The sequence below is a fragment of the Lutra lutra genome, chromosome 12, assembly GCF_902655055.1.
Source record: "Lutra lutra chromosome 12, mLutLut1.2, whole genome shotgun sequence".
NCBI lineage: Eukaryota > Metazoa > Chordata > Mammalia > Carnivora > Mustelidae > Lutra > Lutra lutra.
The window spans coordinates 17,578,581-17,596,495 of NC_062289.1; the positions used below are offsets into that span (position 1 = coordinate 17,578,581).

Below are 17,915 nucleotides of genomic sequence, written 5' to 3' on the forward strand. Positions count from 1 at the left end.
AAAACTGTATTAGGGGCACCAGGGTGGCTCAGGCGGTTAAGCATCTCCCTTCGGCTCAGGTCATGATCCCAGGGTCCTGGGATCGGGCCCCACGTCAGGGTCCCTGCTCAGCAGGGAGCCTGCTTCTCCCTCTGCTTGCCGCTCTGCCTACCTGTGCTATCTGTCAAATAAATAAAATCTTTAAAAAAATAAAATTGTGTATTGATATCAATACCCAGGCAGCACCAGACACACGGTACAAGTGCCTCATAAATGACAGCTATTATGATCATAGATTCTGTTCTTTCCTCTTGTGAGACTTTTAAGGCTCTCTGTTGTTCCTTCTGACCCCCACTTCTGCTGTGACTGCTGATCTGATTGGCCCCTGATGACCTCCTCGTGATACTGGGGGCGGGCCAACCACAGCACACGGACCTCCAGGCTTCCTCATTCACACTACGGGATCTGGGGTGGAGACAAACGGCTCATGGTGTTCACAGCTGAGCTCAGAATCCACTCCTCGCAAGTAGTTCAGGTCCTAATGGCTGGTGTGCAGGACAACTCAGGGCCAGCATGAACATTTCCCTTACTCAGCTCAGTTCTTTATGGATTAGAAGAGAAATTCTGTTTCATAGCCTTCTGCCTTCTCTGCACAGTCACGTGCTTTAGGCACCACTTTCTAAGCCTCTGAAGGAGACAACAAATTGATAATAGGATTCAAGCGCCCTATTTACTGACTGCCTACTGTATTCCAGGCAAGGAGACAAACAGTGGAAATAAGACACTGTCCCTACCCCATCCGAACCAGGCACAGAGAAGCAAAGCAATGATTCAGACAGGGTGTGCCGAGTACCCAGGAATACAGCACTCCACAGCCGTGGCTCCTGACCTCACACTCACCTCAATTACCCGTCCCCACCCCAGGCCTGCCAGAGCAGAACCTCCAGGGCTGGGACCCGGGATTCTGCATCTGTCAAATGTCCCACGTGATTTCCATGCACTGGGCAATCTTGGCACCCCCTCCAGAGGCCAAGAAGGGAGGACCAAGAACAAAGTGAGATTTCTCTGAAGGGGAGAACATAAGCAAAGGTCCAGTGGCAGGCTGGAGCCAGGATGTTTGCCACAGCTGCAGACCAGAGGGCTTGGGAGGAAGAGGAAGCTCCAGTTCAAACCACAGGGAGCCTTCTATGCAACTAAGAGCTGGGCATCGCCATGGAGGGTTTGGGGGGCTTCCAAACCTGGCCCCCTTATTTGTAGCTGTATGTGGAAATCTCCTATGTCCTCTTTGTCCCTCAGTAATGGGGAGACAAGCAGTACTTCCTTTTGTAAGGAGGCTGTTAGGAGGACTGAGATAACCATAGTGCTGGACAGACAGTAAGCACTCAATAAATTTTAGCTGCCTCTGCCACGACATCACTGTTATCATGGGCTGTGGAAAGGGAAGATTTTTTTTAAGATTTTATTTATTCATTTGACAGAGCACAAGCAGGGGGAGAAGAAGAAGGAGAAGCAGACTCCCCACAAAGCAGGGGAAGCCCAATATGGGACTCAATCCCAGGACTCCAGGATCATGACCTGAGCTGAAGACAGTGGCTTGACCAACTGAGCCACCCAGGCGTCCCAGGGGAAGATTCTCTGACCAAAGTCATTACAAGAAAACAGCAGGTGAAGGGACCATGCTGGAAGGCTTCTGCACTGAGGACTGAGAAAGGTCTAAACACAGAAGTAGTAAGGACCCAAAGCAGAGGGCTGGGAGCAGCCCGAAGGTGTACTGGAAACACCTGGGTGGCTCACGGAACGCGGTGAGGCGGTCAGGGGAGGGGAGAGGCGAGGCATGCACGCCAATTCCAACCTTTGGGCCTGGGTGACGGCGTGCAGGCTCACGCCATAGAACGGGACTAGGGCTTCAATCCCTTGCTGGGCCAGCGACATCAGCCACGGAGGAGTGGGATGTGCCCACTGGCAAGGCTGCTCTACCCTCTGGGGCAAGGCCCATGAACCCCAAAGCACCACCTTTACGCAGTTCTCGAAGTCTCAGGCCATCACACGAGAGGCGCTGGCATATTCTGTGTCCTGCCCATGAAGATGCATTTGTATCCAAGTCTGCAAGGACGCATCCAAGGCCACCATCTGTCCTCAAAGAATCCTAATGACTGAGTGTTATTTACACAAGAAGTTGTTAAGTTAGACTTGGCCTCCAAATCTTTATGTCTCAATTGGACAAGCCAGCATCTTAAAGGCGCCTGGGTTCCTCCGCACTTTTCACTGCGTATGTACAGTTCAGAAGAGAAAACGACCTCGGAGACATGGGCTGTTCACTCACAAACAAGACCCTGCAGCTGCACACACAGATGATGATTTTCTGAGGGAAGAAACAAAGTGTCATCATCGAAGCCCCAGATGCCACAGGCAATCAGTGGCTAGAAGACAGACTCTGCTCATTGGAAGGAAATCTCAATAGTCTAACAAGCGCCAAGATGCCCAACAAAAAAATTCCACAAGGACCTGCTCTGTCATGAAATGTCACCAAGGAACCTCAGTCACAAGGCCACCCTGACCTTGCAAAACTGCTGAGCAAAGACCATCGAAATTGCCGTCCGTCCGTCCTCAGCGCAGGGCCCAGCGCTGAAAAACTGCGTTTCCCTCTCTCTGGGCCTCTGTTCCGGTTTCCTTAAAGAGACAAGAATTCAGAGATGGGTCTGGTTCCACCTTCGTCACCAGGAAGCACAGACATCGCAGACGTGGCCGCTTCTCAGAGAGCAACGGACGTAAGACCTGCTGGGCCTGCCCACTGCTCCATCCCCCGACGAGCGCGGGCGAGGGCCAGCAGTCCGAGGCAACATGACTGGAGTGAGGCTCGACCCTCTCCATCTGACGGGCTCAAACCGTCCATGACGAACAAGGATGTATAAAGGCGAATTCTTCCGCGCAGATCATTTACTGAATTTGGTCAGACTGAACAGTCTTTGCTGAGATCCCTATACCTTAGAGGAGGCCGGAGGGCTGCCTCCGCCGGGCAGAGCATTCGAGATGGGTTGCGATGGGCTGCAGCCGGATCGGAATGACACTGCCTTGTCCCCCGTCCCCTCCCTCCCTGCTATCAAGTGTCCCTCCAAGGTATCTGGCTATCAGAGGAACAACGAGAAAGGTCTTCATTTTTTAACCATTTTTCTCCTCTAAGGGAAACACCACAAACACAGCCTGAAGGGAGCAATAATTCTTTCCTGTAACATGAGGTTACTCAGTATGTCACTGGGACAACCTGTAAAAGGGCTGTGTCTTCTTTCCCTCTTAGCCAAGACCAGGGGGCTAGTGTAGTATATTACGTTGTGCCGTAGATCAAGTTTGTTTTGACTACCTGATGTATCTATGCAGAGAGACTTAGCCAACCCAGAGAAAGTCTCATTGGAAAATCTATCTGTTGAAGGTTTTTCCTCATTCTTTTCTACGGCTATTACAGCAGTGTTGCATGAAGTATTGACATCTGTAATAATAGCATAAAATAAGGAAAAATATTACCTAGAAAGCATGAGACTAAAACACAAATTTAGCCATATTGTTGAAACTGAAGTTTTTAGTCTAAGAAATTGTCAAAGATGTAAAAGAGGTAACAATCCTGGAAGAGGCAGTCGTCTGAGTACTACCAGAAAGAAATTATTCCAAGCTTTCTGGACAGCAACATCACAGCAGGTATCCCATATAAAGAGTTGATGCCTTTAACTCGACAAATCTGTTTCTGAGGATTAATCCCAAAGAAATCATCAGACATGCAAGCAAATATTTACCTAGAAAAGATACTCATTACAGCATCGCACATAAAAAGAAATTAGAAACAACTTTTCAGTCCAATAGAGAAATGACTGAGTAAATTATGGTATCATCACGTGCTAGAATATTAAAACCATGAAAATTATGTTTTCAAATAATATTTGTAAGTGGGAGGAAATAATCATGGTATAACATTAAGGAATAAGCAGGATCTAAAAATTCTACATACATATGAAAATAGTTGAGAAAAATGAAGCTGAAGTTAACAGTTGCTCTCTCTAGATACGCTTAGGAATTATGTTTATTTTCTTAATTTTTTTCTAAATTTTCTACTGTGAGGCAATACTATTTTTTTTAAGATTTCATTTATTTTTGAGAGAGAGAGAATGAGAGAGAGAGAGAGAGAGAAAGTGTGTGTGTGTGTGTGTGTGTGTGTGTGTGTGTGCGCGCGCGCACAAACATGGGCAGGGGAGGGGAGGGGCAGGAGAGGGAGAAGCAGATTCCTGACTGAGCGGGGAGCCCAACTTGGGGCTCCATCCCAGGACCCTAAACTGAAAGTCAGCCGCTTAACTGACTGAGCCACCCAGGCACCCCAGGAAGTACAATTTTTTTTTAACTGCAAAAAGTCATGAAAAAACCAATAGTAGTTACACACATGTTTCAACCATAATAAGCTCTTTGACATGGCACTGAAACCTGTAATTTCATGGCTAGTCTACACTATGGTAACAAACCCATAAGGGCTTCAAAAAATTTGTTTCTACCCAGAAAAGTGCCTTAAATGGATGAGTACTAAAGATTTTTGAAAGAATACGCATAAACATTCCAGCCCTTGAGACTTAATGAAAGGCATGAAATATATCATTCGCCACCAACAGTGGCAGTGAGTTACTCTATACAATCTTTCAACAAACATGGGACAGCCATGGTTCAGTTGACAAATGAATTCTCATGTTGGTTCGAGGCAGGTTAAGGGAGGCATTAAAACTTTACAGCTTAGGTGTATTCTGTGAAAATGCTAAAAGAAAAAAATCCACTTTCTGATACTTCCGTTATGATTTTGCCACTGGGAGCAACTAGTGGCTTACCCCATCCTAAAAACTTCCCTGTCACCTAAGCCTTTAATTGCTAGTCAAGACTGACTCTCTCCTGGTTCCCTGCCATCTACAACCAGTCCCCAAGGGGAGGTCCCAAACTTGGGCCATAGAGAACCCTGGGAGCCCGGAGGGGGAGGGGTGTTACTACAGGCCCACCTGTCTGTCTCGAACACACAAATAGTTTTCTTTATAGCTAGGAAGACATGCAACCGCCCCTGAAAATATTTAAGCTACAGTTTGTTTAAAAACAAAACAAAACAAAACCAAAAAAAAACCCCTTACCTAAAACCAATGTTTTCTTATGCTGTAAGAGTATAATCATCGTTGATTTCATGTTGTCCCTAGAAAATTGTTTCAGCTATAAATTACTGAAACGTAATACAGTTGCCAAAGAAACTGACAGTTACAACCTGCCCTTACCTCCCGCCCATCGTCTCTTCCCCCATATACATCCAACTACCAAAGGTTAAGAAAAACGCTTCTTTCCAGGAATGACTTAACAGAGCAGAGAACAGCTGACAAAGCCCCAGGAGAGGGGAAAACAAAACCTGCTCCCTTGCAAGGGATTATGGCGGGTACTCCTGGGGGAGGCCAAGTAAGTGGGAGGCAGGGGACAGATGAGGAGGGGCCCTTAAAGAGGCGGTCTTCCCTTCCCCTCCAGAAACAAAGTCAGATGAATGTATGTAATACAGGTGTGTTGCCTTTATGGAGTTGGTTGTGTGTATTAAGAACTCAAAGAAGGTCATCGATTTTTATGATTATTCCAAGACGATCTGAAATACAGGGAATATCTTCTATGAACTGAAGTAGTAACTTCCAGTAACACTGACCAAGCAGTGCCTGGGTGAAGAGCATGGTCTTGGAGCCTTATGCATATACCATCTCTAATCACTCAAACAGCCCTGGGAAAGAGAATGTTAGTATCCCCATTTCATGAATAAGGAAAAGATGCCCTCATATGTATGTGTACACATGAAATGCTATGTAGCCATTAAAATGGTACTAATGGTGCTCCCTTCAGCAGCACATATACTAAAATGGTATTAATGAACTTGATCTAGTTGCCTTTAGAGGAAGTTTTTAAAAAATCACGTATTACAACTAAAAATGCAAATAAAACTATTGCATTATAAATACACCAAACTATAAAATAGTGTTTATTACTGCATTAATGAGACCATGCGTGATTTTTTTCCTCCTCTCATTTCTCCATATATTCCAAACAAAAAGAGATGTGTTACTGTTCAGCTGGGATGCTGAAACGGGAAGGAGACAGAGCTGGTGGGCTTGGGCTTCCCCCGCTCCACAAATGGTCCCACATGGCAGCAACTAGAAAATCCAGGTTAAAAATACCATACGTGTACCTATTAACTAGATGGGAGAAAAGGCATTTTAACTTTAACATGAATCTCTCATTTAACAGCCAGAAAGTACGTAAGAGGGTAAAGAGGTCCCGAAGAACCTTGAAAGAAAGTCATACAACACAGGAAGTGGAGTGCAAGGGAGGATGTTAATTTCCGTTCAATGTCCTGTTGGCGAGCTAGGCTTCATCATCATTTTAACAGCATGCATCTCCCTGTGGGGCCTGTGGCAATGAGGTAATGTTTAATCACCAGGCCATAGCACCTCCCTTCGTATCCCTTTAGGAGGTTCTAAGAAACCATTCTGCCAAAGGCCTCGAGGGTTGTCCTCCACACATATTCAAGGGAGGGAGCAATTCAAATCCCTGTGCTTGTGACAGAAAGCACCCATGTTCCAAACTGCTGAAACAAGACTTTGCACAAGAGTCTCTCCTCCTAAAACGTCATTCAGGAATGGGGGGGCGGGCAGCACATGCACACTCACCAACCACATACACATACAGGAAGGATGCCACAGCTTCAGAGTGTTTGGAAAGTTTAGGGGGGTTACTGCCTTAATATAAGGGAATACCCCCAAATAATCCATTGATCAAAAGACATGAACTTCCCAGACTAGAAATGGAACAAAAAAGCTAAAGTGAGTTCGACTGCCCTCAAATAGTATGGTGGTATTGTCTCTCAACATGCAGAACATTAGGGAAATCTCTGGCCACAAAAATCATTACAGCAAACACAGCTGCATATATCACTAATTCCAAATTGTCATGATAGTTCAGAGGTACTTCTAATCCTTTCCTTCGACCACTACTGACTAGTCATGTTTGTTACAGCCCCAGGACCAGCCCCACAGTAGACAATAACCCAAATCCACAAGGGCCCTAATCCCAATACAGCACATACTCAAGCCCGAAACACGTATCTCAGGTTCGCTTCATATAAACCTCAAGTACTCCTTAGACGCTCTGGCTGAACACAGATCTGTGACTAGAATCATCTCCCCAGTCATTACCTCCCACCACAGACCCAGACATGGTTCATGGTTCCATGAACAAAAATTCTACCCGGAAAACACATTTTTTAATGTGCACACATTTGTTTTTTTAAAAAGTGCACATGCCTGCACACACGTGTGTACACACACACACACACACACACACACACACACAGCCTTACTACCGCTGAGAGCACACTTGGTCTTTGTCAATAAATCATGGGTGCATTTGATTCCTTAAAAAAAGGTCCCAGAAGAATGTCCATGGTTAGTAAATCTGTATGACAATATAGCCCCAGTATAAAAAAAGCATACTTTCAAATTTACCACACCATTAAACTCCATGTCGTCAGTCTTCACTGATCTTAAATATTTAACTAGCTATCCTATGTATTTAACTGAGTAATTAGCATAACCCAGAAGTCATACGTTTTCTAAGACAAATTTACTGCTAATATGCTTGTACATTCACTCGTACATTCTGCAGAACTCATTCCTGCCTGTAAACGTGTTATCCACCCTAAATGTTTCTGTACACTGGTTTGCACGAAGAGTTATAAGCTTCTAGAACTCCAAAGAAGTGAAACAGACAGGAATTCCAAGAAGTAGCTCAGGCAGAAACTCTCTGGGAAGGGCAAGCATGTTAAACAGATGCACACACGGCTATCAGGAAATCTCTGCAAATACCAACAGCTCTCCCACTTAACGTCGGAGAGGAGAGCTGTTGTTCTCCTTCCAGAAATTTCATTCAGTCTCCCCCTCTCCCGCTAACAGAATCCTGAGCTGGCTGAACACAAGTTTCAATCTTACAAGTCCTAGAGATCCTAAATGATCATGAAACATAAATGCTAAATCATCCCCAAAGAAGTTCTTTTGAAAACCATACAGCTCAACTCTACTATTTAAGCAGTATTTTATACTCCAGCAGAAACCGAAATCTACGTAACTAACTCTCTAGGCCAGAGAAGGCAGCGCATATGGGGCACAAAGTCTGCGCGTAGGAAGTCCTGTGTCACAGAGGATCGTGCTCCTGTGAAAAATTAGGAACTTGGGGGACGCCTGGGTGGCTCAGTTGGTTGGACGACTGCCTTTGGCTCAGGTCATGATCCCGGAGTCCAGGGATCGAGTCCCACATCGGGCTCCCGGCTCCATGGGGAGTCTGCTTCTCCCTCTGACCTTCTCCTCACTCATGCTCTCTCTCACTGTCTCTCTCTCAAATAAATAAATAAAATCTTTAAAAAAAAAAAATTAGGAACTTGGTGAGACTTATCAAGAAAACTTTCTAATATTCCCCATCTGCACCCCACATCCTGTCACAAGATGGCTCATCCTGCCAAGTCTCCTCCTCACCTTTCTCCAGGTACCCATTAAGGGCTTCGATCTTGCTTTCGCTTGGCAGTGCCTAGCCCCTGATGGTGACTGCCCACAGGAAAGATGAGCTAGAACAAGTGAGAATACGCACACATGCCCTGTCTGTTGTACGAGCACTAAGAAGAGGGCTCAAGCGCAAACAGGTCCGTTCTCTAGCACACCGCCTCACCACAATGGCTGTGACCTAGGGATTAGGAATTCCTAGAGGTTCTCAAACTGAGGCGGCATCAGATCACTTGGGAGGCTGACAAAAACACAGGTTGCTGAGTCCCAATCCCTGAGTTTCCAATTCTGGTCTGAGGTAGAACAGGGCAGTCTCCATTTCTAGCAACTCGCTCATGTGTCCCCCACCCCCTTACTCTGGGAAGCAATGAGACTCTACTTCTCCCTCTTTGTTTCTCCAGGAGCCAGCACAATGGGTTCATTCAGGTCAGTATTTCTGCCCCCACTATCCCGTCAGCCCTGAGAGCACGAGGAGGGTACAGCCTCACCTATACTGGGCGCCAAGGTCTTTAACGCTTGACATTGCCCTTGTTTACTGGGGTTGTAAAGGGCAACCTACAAGGCCTACCTGTCATTTTAATTAACCAGTCAGCACTGCTTTGTGTTTATCTCAACGGGGGTGAGGAGGGAGAGCGGAGCAAAGGCAAGTCAGTTCTTTGCCTATTTAAAAAAACACCATTGTGGTTACAAGTACCCTGCGATAACACAAACCCATCAGGAATTCAGTTCTCAAGAAAATACGGGGGGAAAATCTGAGATTCGATCCTTCAGCCGGGCTCGATGCTCTTACATGAGGCCGGGGGGATACCGGCACCCGCTCACCTTCTCTTGTGGCTCAATCGAGAGTCAATCCAACTTGAGCGTCAAAGACAAATTCAAAGACATGTTCTTGTTTTTTTATGAATTAGTTCCCTTTACCCCCAATTTATCAAGTTGGTAGCCAGAAAACAACAGGTGCACACACGCAGACTGGGACCGACATCAGCCAGTGTGGGACCAAACCTCCAGTCCACTTCAGTCACTCACCAGTCACACCGAAGCCACGTCCTTGGCTAATCCCACCTAATCGAAAAGGAAGAGCGCTGGTCAAACAGGGCAACTGTGAGCTGAGGACAAAGTGCAATCAACACTGAGCTGTGCCTACCTGGAAACGATGGCCAAGACCAAAGCAGACAAGGATTCAGGGAGCTCGGCCTCTATTAACTAAACTGAGGAAAAGACACTTTCAATGAACTCTGAAGAGCACTGGATCCCCCAGCAGAGGCGGGCTAGTATACTCCGGGGCTCTGGGGCTGAGCGGGGCACAGGGAGGTAGGTGGCCAGCACCCCTCTGGCCATCACAGAGATGGACACAGCCGAGACGCCCGTGTGCCTGGTGCTCGGGAGCAACGGTCGAGCAGAGGGAGTCCTCCCCCCCAAAATGGGGAACATCAGCTCTGCTCAGAGAGCGCCTCAGACGGACAGGGCAGTGCAGGGAGTGGAGGGGACCCAAGGTCAGTGTGTACTCCGCTCCATATATCATAGGCACATCAACGCCCACCTCTGCCCCCCAAGTGCTGACTCCGTGCCAAGCACTGCCCTACAACTTTCTGTATAATCTTTCCTTAAACCTACTCAGAAAGCTTCTAGACTTCTCAGGGGTGGGACACAGTCAGGAGCTAACAACCGTAAGACCGGTGCAGTTTTCGCTACAAGAACCTTTCTTCTCACAGACAAAATCCTCTGAGGAAAAGGGATTCCTCCCTCACTTGAAGTCAGAATGAAATGTGTCAGCTTCTGAAGCCTGGGCGGGCAGTCCCATGAGTGGCTCCCATTCAGTGAAGCAGTGGGTGGAGTGGGGCGAGGGGGTGGAGGGGGCACCAGGGAAGCCCTGAGCTGAAGGTCTCAAGCTTGGCACACACCTAAACACAGAAAGAACAGAGAAGCTCATCTTGAACCATTCCCTAGGTCATGGGCTAAATCATGCCCCCGTCCCAAAAGACAGCTAAGTTGAAATCCTAAAACCAGCACATCGAAGTGTGACCTTATTAAGAAACAGGGCCTTGGGACACCCAGGTGGCTCAGTCTGTTAAGCGCCTGCCTTCCGCTCAGGTCATGACCCCAGGGTCCTGGGAACGAGTTCCACATAGGGCCCTTTATAGAGGTAATCCAGTCAACATGAGGTCATTAGGGTGGGCCCTAGTCCAATAGGATGTTGTCCCTACAAGGATCAACATGCACCAAGGGAAGATAATGGGAAGACCCATGGGGACAAGATGGCCCCGTGGCTGGAAGGATGCATCTGCAAGACCAAGGGAGGCTAAAGATTGCCAGCAAACACCAGAAGGGGTAAGAGGCAAGGGAGGAGGTCCCCCCAGAGCTCCCAGAGGGTGCACAGCCCTGCCTATACCTGGATTTCAGACGTGCAGCCCCCACAACTGAGAGACGATACATTGCTCAGTTTTAAGCCACCAGGATGTGGTAGTTTGTTACAGCCAACCTGGGAAACTCAAGAGGCCGTGCTAAAGCCAGTCCTTCTGAGAAACCCTTGGGCCCAAATGTGTCCTCGACCTCTCACTCCTTTCTTGTTTTAGAAGGAGGACCCTGACCACCTGGACGCTCACACAGTGTCCCCAGGAGGGGCTGGAGCAAGACCCACAGTCCAACGGTCCATCTCTGCATGATGCATCGTAAGAATCTCACTGGAAGTGAGATTCCTCAAGTCTGTTCAGGTCAGGTTTTGCCATCAGATGAGTTTCCTACAAACCTGCAGAAACATTCCCAGCTTCCAGGGCTCTCTGGATTCTGGAACTGATAAAGGAAGGATCTGGAACAGATAAGGGACTACGGGCCTGTTCCATGTTGTAGAACAACCCTTAAAACACACGTCCTCCCTCACGCCACCTGCCCATCCCCGTTCAGACTGTGCTCGGAAACACAGCTGCAGGGGAATCCCGCAATCCCCCATGCGAACAAAAGCATGCCCGCAACTCTTAAAAACGTAATTTGCAAAATAATTTTTTGAGAGTTTTATATGCAAGGCTGTTACACATGCAAACAAACCACGAGACCCTCGACCTTTCCATTATGCGGAGTTTTGTACTATGTCACCACAAGGCTTTTTAATATGAAATTTTAAAAGAGAGGCAAAACAATTATGCTTCACTACCACCACCGGAAAAACAACAAGTATGATCAATAGCAAGTAGGCCGGGGCGCCTGGGTGGCTCAGTGGGTTAAAGCCTCTGCCTTTGGCTCAGATGATCCCAGGGTCCTGGGGTCGAGCCCCGCATCAGGCTCTATGCTCAGCAGGGAGCCTGCTTCCCTCTCTCTCTCTGCCTGCCTCTCATCTCTGTCTGTCAAATAAATAATAAAATCTAAAAAAAAAAAAAAAAGTTAAAAAAAAATAGCAAGTAGGCCAGATGATGAAAATGTCCCACCTTAATGCCAGCAACAGAGAACTGTCACAGGGCACAAGTCCCCATATACCCCCACCCCCAGCCGATGCAATAAATGTACAGAACATACTCACATTTGGACTTCCTGGCCTGGATGTTGTCAAGAAGAAAGGCAGTTTATAGAAGAAATAAAGGCTTCATCAGCATGAAATATTTCAGTTGACTTGCTAGCTCTTCCCTGGTGTGACCACCCCCAGACCCCTTTACCATGTCTCCAAAGCTAGACGCACATGGAAGATTTCCCCCTTTTGTTCAGACATCGTAAAATTCTCCTGTAAGTTACTGTGCTAGATGAGACTGGCTATTGAAGGACTTCTAAAGAGAGCCCCGGGTAGGTTCTAACATTGTTAGTGGTTATCGGTCCCACCCACACCACCCCCACGTCTCATAGAGGGTGTCTGAGCATGAAGGTTTAGTCACTAGGTGACTCTGTGTGTAGGTGCAGGTGTTTCTCCTTGTCCCTGTGTCCCTGAAGTGGTATTAAGATAATCATGGGGTGAGAGCACACAGAACAGATTAAGAGAATCTACCCACAACAAAACACACCTTTCCCCTAACAACTATGGTGGTCAGACCTCTGTAACATAGAAAGAGGACATGGGATCTTTGTCTTCCTTGTACCTGATGCTTAAGAATTTCTGCTAGGCTGTAAGTGCTGAACCTAACTAAACCATTTATCGCCAACGTCCACACCTGATTCCCCAAATATGCCAATCGCCCATCTTCTAAGTCTTCAGCCCACCTGCCCGGGTGCATGCTTGCTCACAGGTGACCAGGTTTTCTCCCCTCATTCCAGGGGAATCCAGGTAGCCGGCACCACCCACCCCCCTTCTTCCCAGAGCACAGCACCCTACACTAACCAGCCTCCCCATGCTCTACCCTCCTACAGCTGTGACTGTTGAGACCATTCCTCGCCACCAAATCACCTGGCCTTTCTGTATTATTTGTCCTTTCTTAAGTGTGTAAATCTTAATGCTCTTAAACTGTATGCAGGACACTTAAGGCCGCCATCCGTGAGGATAGTCTGTGTTTTCCACCGAACCTCTCACAATAAATACTTTCTGGTTGCCTGACTTCCTACCCATTATTACGACAGGGTAACTTCTTCCGAAGGTCACACACTTACAAACACAGTCTTGCCCAGTTGTCAAAACATGCATTTCTCAAGTTTATTAACCTCAAATTCTTATGTGGCTGGTGTGGATTGAGATACCCTGAAACAGTGATCACAAGTAAATAAAATATACCATATACCACACTTGTGGGTGTAGCCGGTGTCACCACGAAAGCAGACGCAATCTCTCCCTTCCTTGGGTCACTAGGGGATAAGGCAGGTTACAATACCCCTAGCAAGGTCAACATGCACATGCACTTGCCCGTTCTGCAGGAGTAGTATTCAGTAACCACAATGAACAAGCAGTTTGAGGCCTTGGCAATTAACGTACAGGTAACGGCATGACTCCTTATAAGCGAGCACAAAACCCTGCCCAGACCCGTGCAATCTAAATTTGAGAAATGGTATGCGTGGGGATAACCATGTATTCTAGCCAAATACCAATTATTACCTAATTAGATTTATACTCCATGTTCTGTAGTCTATAATTTTGAGGACCCAAGTCTTGAGCATTAGGCAAACAAATGAAGGACGTTTCTGGCCATCCAACCTCAGTGATTCAACACCTCGAGGATGAAATTCACTGCAGGCCCCAACCTCCTCCACTCCACAGATCTTGCTGATGCACAGCCAAACATTAACCCAACGGCCCAAGCCCAGCCGGAAGGAATCACCCACTGTGAATTACTTTGTAACCCGCAAGACCAAGTCGGGAGAATATGCAGTCTGCCTGGCTCTGGCCCTGTCTGTTAATGACTTTGTAACCTACAAGACCAAGTCTGGAGAATAGGCCGTCTGCTCGGCTCTGGCCCTGGCCTGGGCCTGCAATGTCATCACCCAGGTGCCTTATACATGTAGCCAAGGGGGAGGATTTTTCGTTCTCCAAACACACCAAAGTTTTCCCTCTGCTGCTAACGCCCTGTGCCCACCCCGCCCGCACATGACCCTCACTGGACCTTAAAGACCAGCTCAGCTGTCTCTAAGAACACTGCCTAGTCCCAAACCCCCAAACCTCACTCCTGCTGTAGAAGCCTATCAGGACAGTGATCATTTACATATGTGTTTTTGCTACTGGTCTGGAAAATCCTTCCAAACAAGCCATCCACCTCTTGGTCACTTGTGTATACAACATTCCAGTCCCACAACAGATCTGCAGCAGGTCACTGCTTTACAGGCTACCGTGCCCGCCCCCGAGCATGTCAGGCACACGGGGCCCTGGAGACAAGGTGGGCAGGCTCAATCTCGGGGCCTCTCTGGTAAGCAGATCCTGGAATAGCATGACCATATCGTGGACCATGTGAGGTTTATTTTAAAATAAAACACCGCTAACAAAGGAGTAAACTGAATGGAAACAAAACAGCCTCATTTGCGATTTCTTGGTTATTTTTCTCAAGTCATGACCGAAAACAAAGAAACCCAACAGTCGTGGAGCAGAAGCCGAACGCGAAGGCTAATCTGTTCTTAGGGAGTTTGAACAAGAGGCAATTAATAAAAGATTAAGGCGAAGTAAAACCACAGTGGAGTGTGTAACTGCAGTGTGCGGAGTGCGGAAAACCAGAGCAGCAATTAGACAGGAAAAACCCACAACGGGTAGAACATTTGCTACGTCAATGACAAGCTGCAAGGAGCCCCGGGGAGCTACCCGCCTGCGCAGAGACCTCACTGTGCACACATGCCAGGAGGCTACACTCTCACCCTTAGAAAACGCACGTAAGAAAGTCTCCATCGGACTTTCATCTTGAAGCGCTGAGAGCCGTCCAGCCAACCCCATTATCCCAATGCATAAAGGCAGGGTGAGGTGACCTATTGACAACTCGCCTCAAAACACTGACAACTCAGAAGAAACCACAGCTTCCATGAGACCCAAGTCAGGACCAGGAAAGCCCAGAGGAGGCTCCTTTCACCGACCCTCCCCATTCTTTCCTTCAAGAAATCTTCACTAAGCACCCACACTGTGTCTCTGGCACTGGTCTAGGCACCCGAGACATGCCAGGGAAAGACACTTCAAGGTCCCTCGCTCTGTGGAGTTTACACTCCAGCAAGTGGAGATCATGGTAAACACAGAAGAAATTCGTGAAGAACAGTGTGTTAGAAGCTCACACTGGAGACAAAGGGCTGATGCTGGGGGCCTTTCTGAAAGGGTGATTTCTGAACAGCAACTTGAAGGAAATGAGAACTCAACTCATTCACTGGAGGTGGGAGGGAGACCCTCACAGAACTGGGACAGCTGTGCATTTGACAAAGGTAGATGATGTTCTCTCATGGCTGCCTTGGTTTACTAAGGGTAACACAGCCATGCAATTAAGGACGTGAGCCCGGTTAGGAGTAAGACACACCCGGGGTTGCTTTCCAGTTCTGCTACTTCCAACTGGAAATCATTGAGATGCCCTGATCTCGATCAGCGAATCTCACCCAACGGTGGCCAGGCTTCCATACCCCTTCCCTTAGCACTTCGTGGGCTGCTCTTGTCCTTAGCAGGCAGGAGACCACAGTAGGTCCCAAGGGACCCTGCTCACAAGCACAGGAACTCACAGCCTGGGAATCTGAACCCCTCAAAATGTCACATTCTCATCGATGCTGGGTTAGGAAGGTCCTACCGCCAGCAAGTACTGCTCTGCCTGTTTTCCCATTCCCCTTTCCTCTCAACAATCAGCCTTGAGTTTTAAAACAGTTTATGAGGTTTGGTTCCATAGGCTGCTGTAATATATCCTGACTTGAGAAAAAAGACAATTATTGGAGGTCACATAATCTAACAACTCCATCTGACAAAGGACAAACCTTGTGTCATGTCCATGGTGCAGCTCCAAGTTCAACCTTCTGCCTGTGTATCTGGGCCGCCACACCTATCAGAGAAATCACTCGCTTTTATGCTACTCCACTGATGTCAATGGATGTCCCTCATTTCCAATCAGACTAAATGACACTTAAAAATGTTTGTTGGGTGGAATTTTTTTTCCCAGGACATCTCTAATTTTGCCCTAAGATCCAATGACCACTTAACCCTTTTAGGCACAATTATGAAGCACTTTCTACACAAAGGCTGTTTTACAGGATTTTTAAAAGTAACCATTTACCCTAGTGTAGGCCGCAGTTTCCATACTAACTGAAACCAACCATACTGGAAGTGTCAGGAGCTCCCATGCAGAAGGAAGAAAGCTCACCTACCTGTACAGTGTTAGACCCTACTCCTGACTTCACGTCTCTGGAGACCCTCACACCGCCTTCCATTACAGTATCTGTTCACTTGGTTACTGGTCTCCCTCCAACAGGCTGCAGCTCCCTGAGGGGGTGAAGGGGCAGGTGGCCGCAGGAGGCTATGCAGCCCGCCTAGCACCTAGACCCTCAGGGGCCCAAGGTGGCTCAGGCTATCTTTGTGGAGTAACCAAGTAAGTTTCACCTCAAGGCTCGGAGGCCAGGCAGGCTCTAACTGGCACGTGCTCAGGTAGGAGCTCACAGATTGCTTTTCATTTTTTTCTCTGCCCACACATCTCCCCTCCCTTAAAAAGAAAAAATCCAGCAGAGCCAAATATAGGATGTGCCCAAGCACAACAAAAGGGTGAGCTAATTATGACACAGGTTAACACCTAGGATTAGGCCAGGACCTGCTGCTCGGGGCAGAGGAGGGGGCTGGCGACTCCTGCTCAGAGAGAGGCAAGGGGCTACAGCGCTGGCAAGTGCCGGGAGCGACCCCTCTGCTGGGTCTGTGGCTCTTACCCCTCAACGGGTCATTGCTAAACCAAGATGCCATCTCCGTCACCAAGCCTCCCGCCTTGTGTCATGCTAAAAGCTGAATACAAACAGCAGGATCCCTTCAGCATCAGCTCAGGGAGTTGCAGTTCCACAAAGGTGACTGAGCCTCTTCCAGGTCCCCCCGCCCACCTCCCTGCTGTAAGTAAACTTTCCAGTCATCAAGCTGTGTCCGTGTGTTGGGTCCCCCCACCACCACCACTGCCAGAAACAGAGTTCCACTGGCACAAACGGGGAAGAAAACTACTATCTTTGGTATGTGGCTTCCCATCTGTGAACAAAGAAGTGAAAAGAAAATTTTTTTAAAACCAGCTATTTAAAATAATTAGGGAATATGTTTTTCTGGTCTCATTAATCTTACAAGTCAATTAAGTCTTAATTGTCTTTGACTGCCATCTTCCCTCAGCCCAATTCTTCACGGCTGTGAAAGTTTGTTGTGGTTTTTTTTTTTTAATCAGGCGAAAAATCAAGGGGGGGATAATCAACCTTGAAAGAATTTTAGTTCAGCAAAAACTGCCACCTGTAGGGAAAAAAGAGGTACCCCTCAGCACCTGGCACAAAGATGCTTAATATTTGGTAGCTGACGGACTGGAACATAAGAGGAATCACTGTAAAGTAACGGACAAGTCATGACACCTGGCTTAAATAGCCTGGTCAAGGGGTTAAAACAGTCATAAAAACAGAACACCAGATGGACAGCGTCCTAAGAGAGCACCGCTCTTCCAGATGACGTTGCTCGCTGATGGACACAGGTACAGACCTCAACACAAAGGCACAATGAGGGAGGAGGAGGACTCTATTAAGGCACCCTGAAGCCACCACACATTCCCTTTAATGGAGCCAGAGATCGCACTGAGTCTCAAGCTCCTCTATTTAGCCCAGCAGATCTTGGCCAAAGTAAACTCCTCGACCTCGGTAACTGAACTGAAGGTTCAAATCCCTGCAACTGGTGAATGCTCCTAAAGATCACTGCCCCAGGACACCGCACGGCCTCTGCTCCAGAACCTCTGCCCAAACGCCCTCATCATGTGACCAGGTTTCCAGGCA

The 17,915-nt window shown here is 47.6% G+C and overlaps 1 protein-coding gene across 3 annotated transcripts in view; it reads right to left on the minus strand.

Annotated features, from left to right (window-relative positions):
- Positions 1–17,915, minus strand: part of NEDD4L (NEDD4 like E3 ubiquitin protein ligase) — a 338,543-nt gene that overhangs the window by 154,898 nt on the left and 165,730 nt on the right. The window lies entirely within an intron of this gene.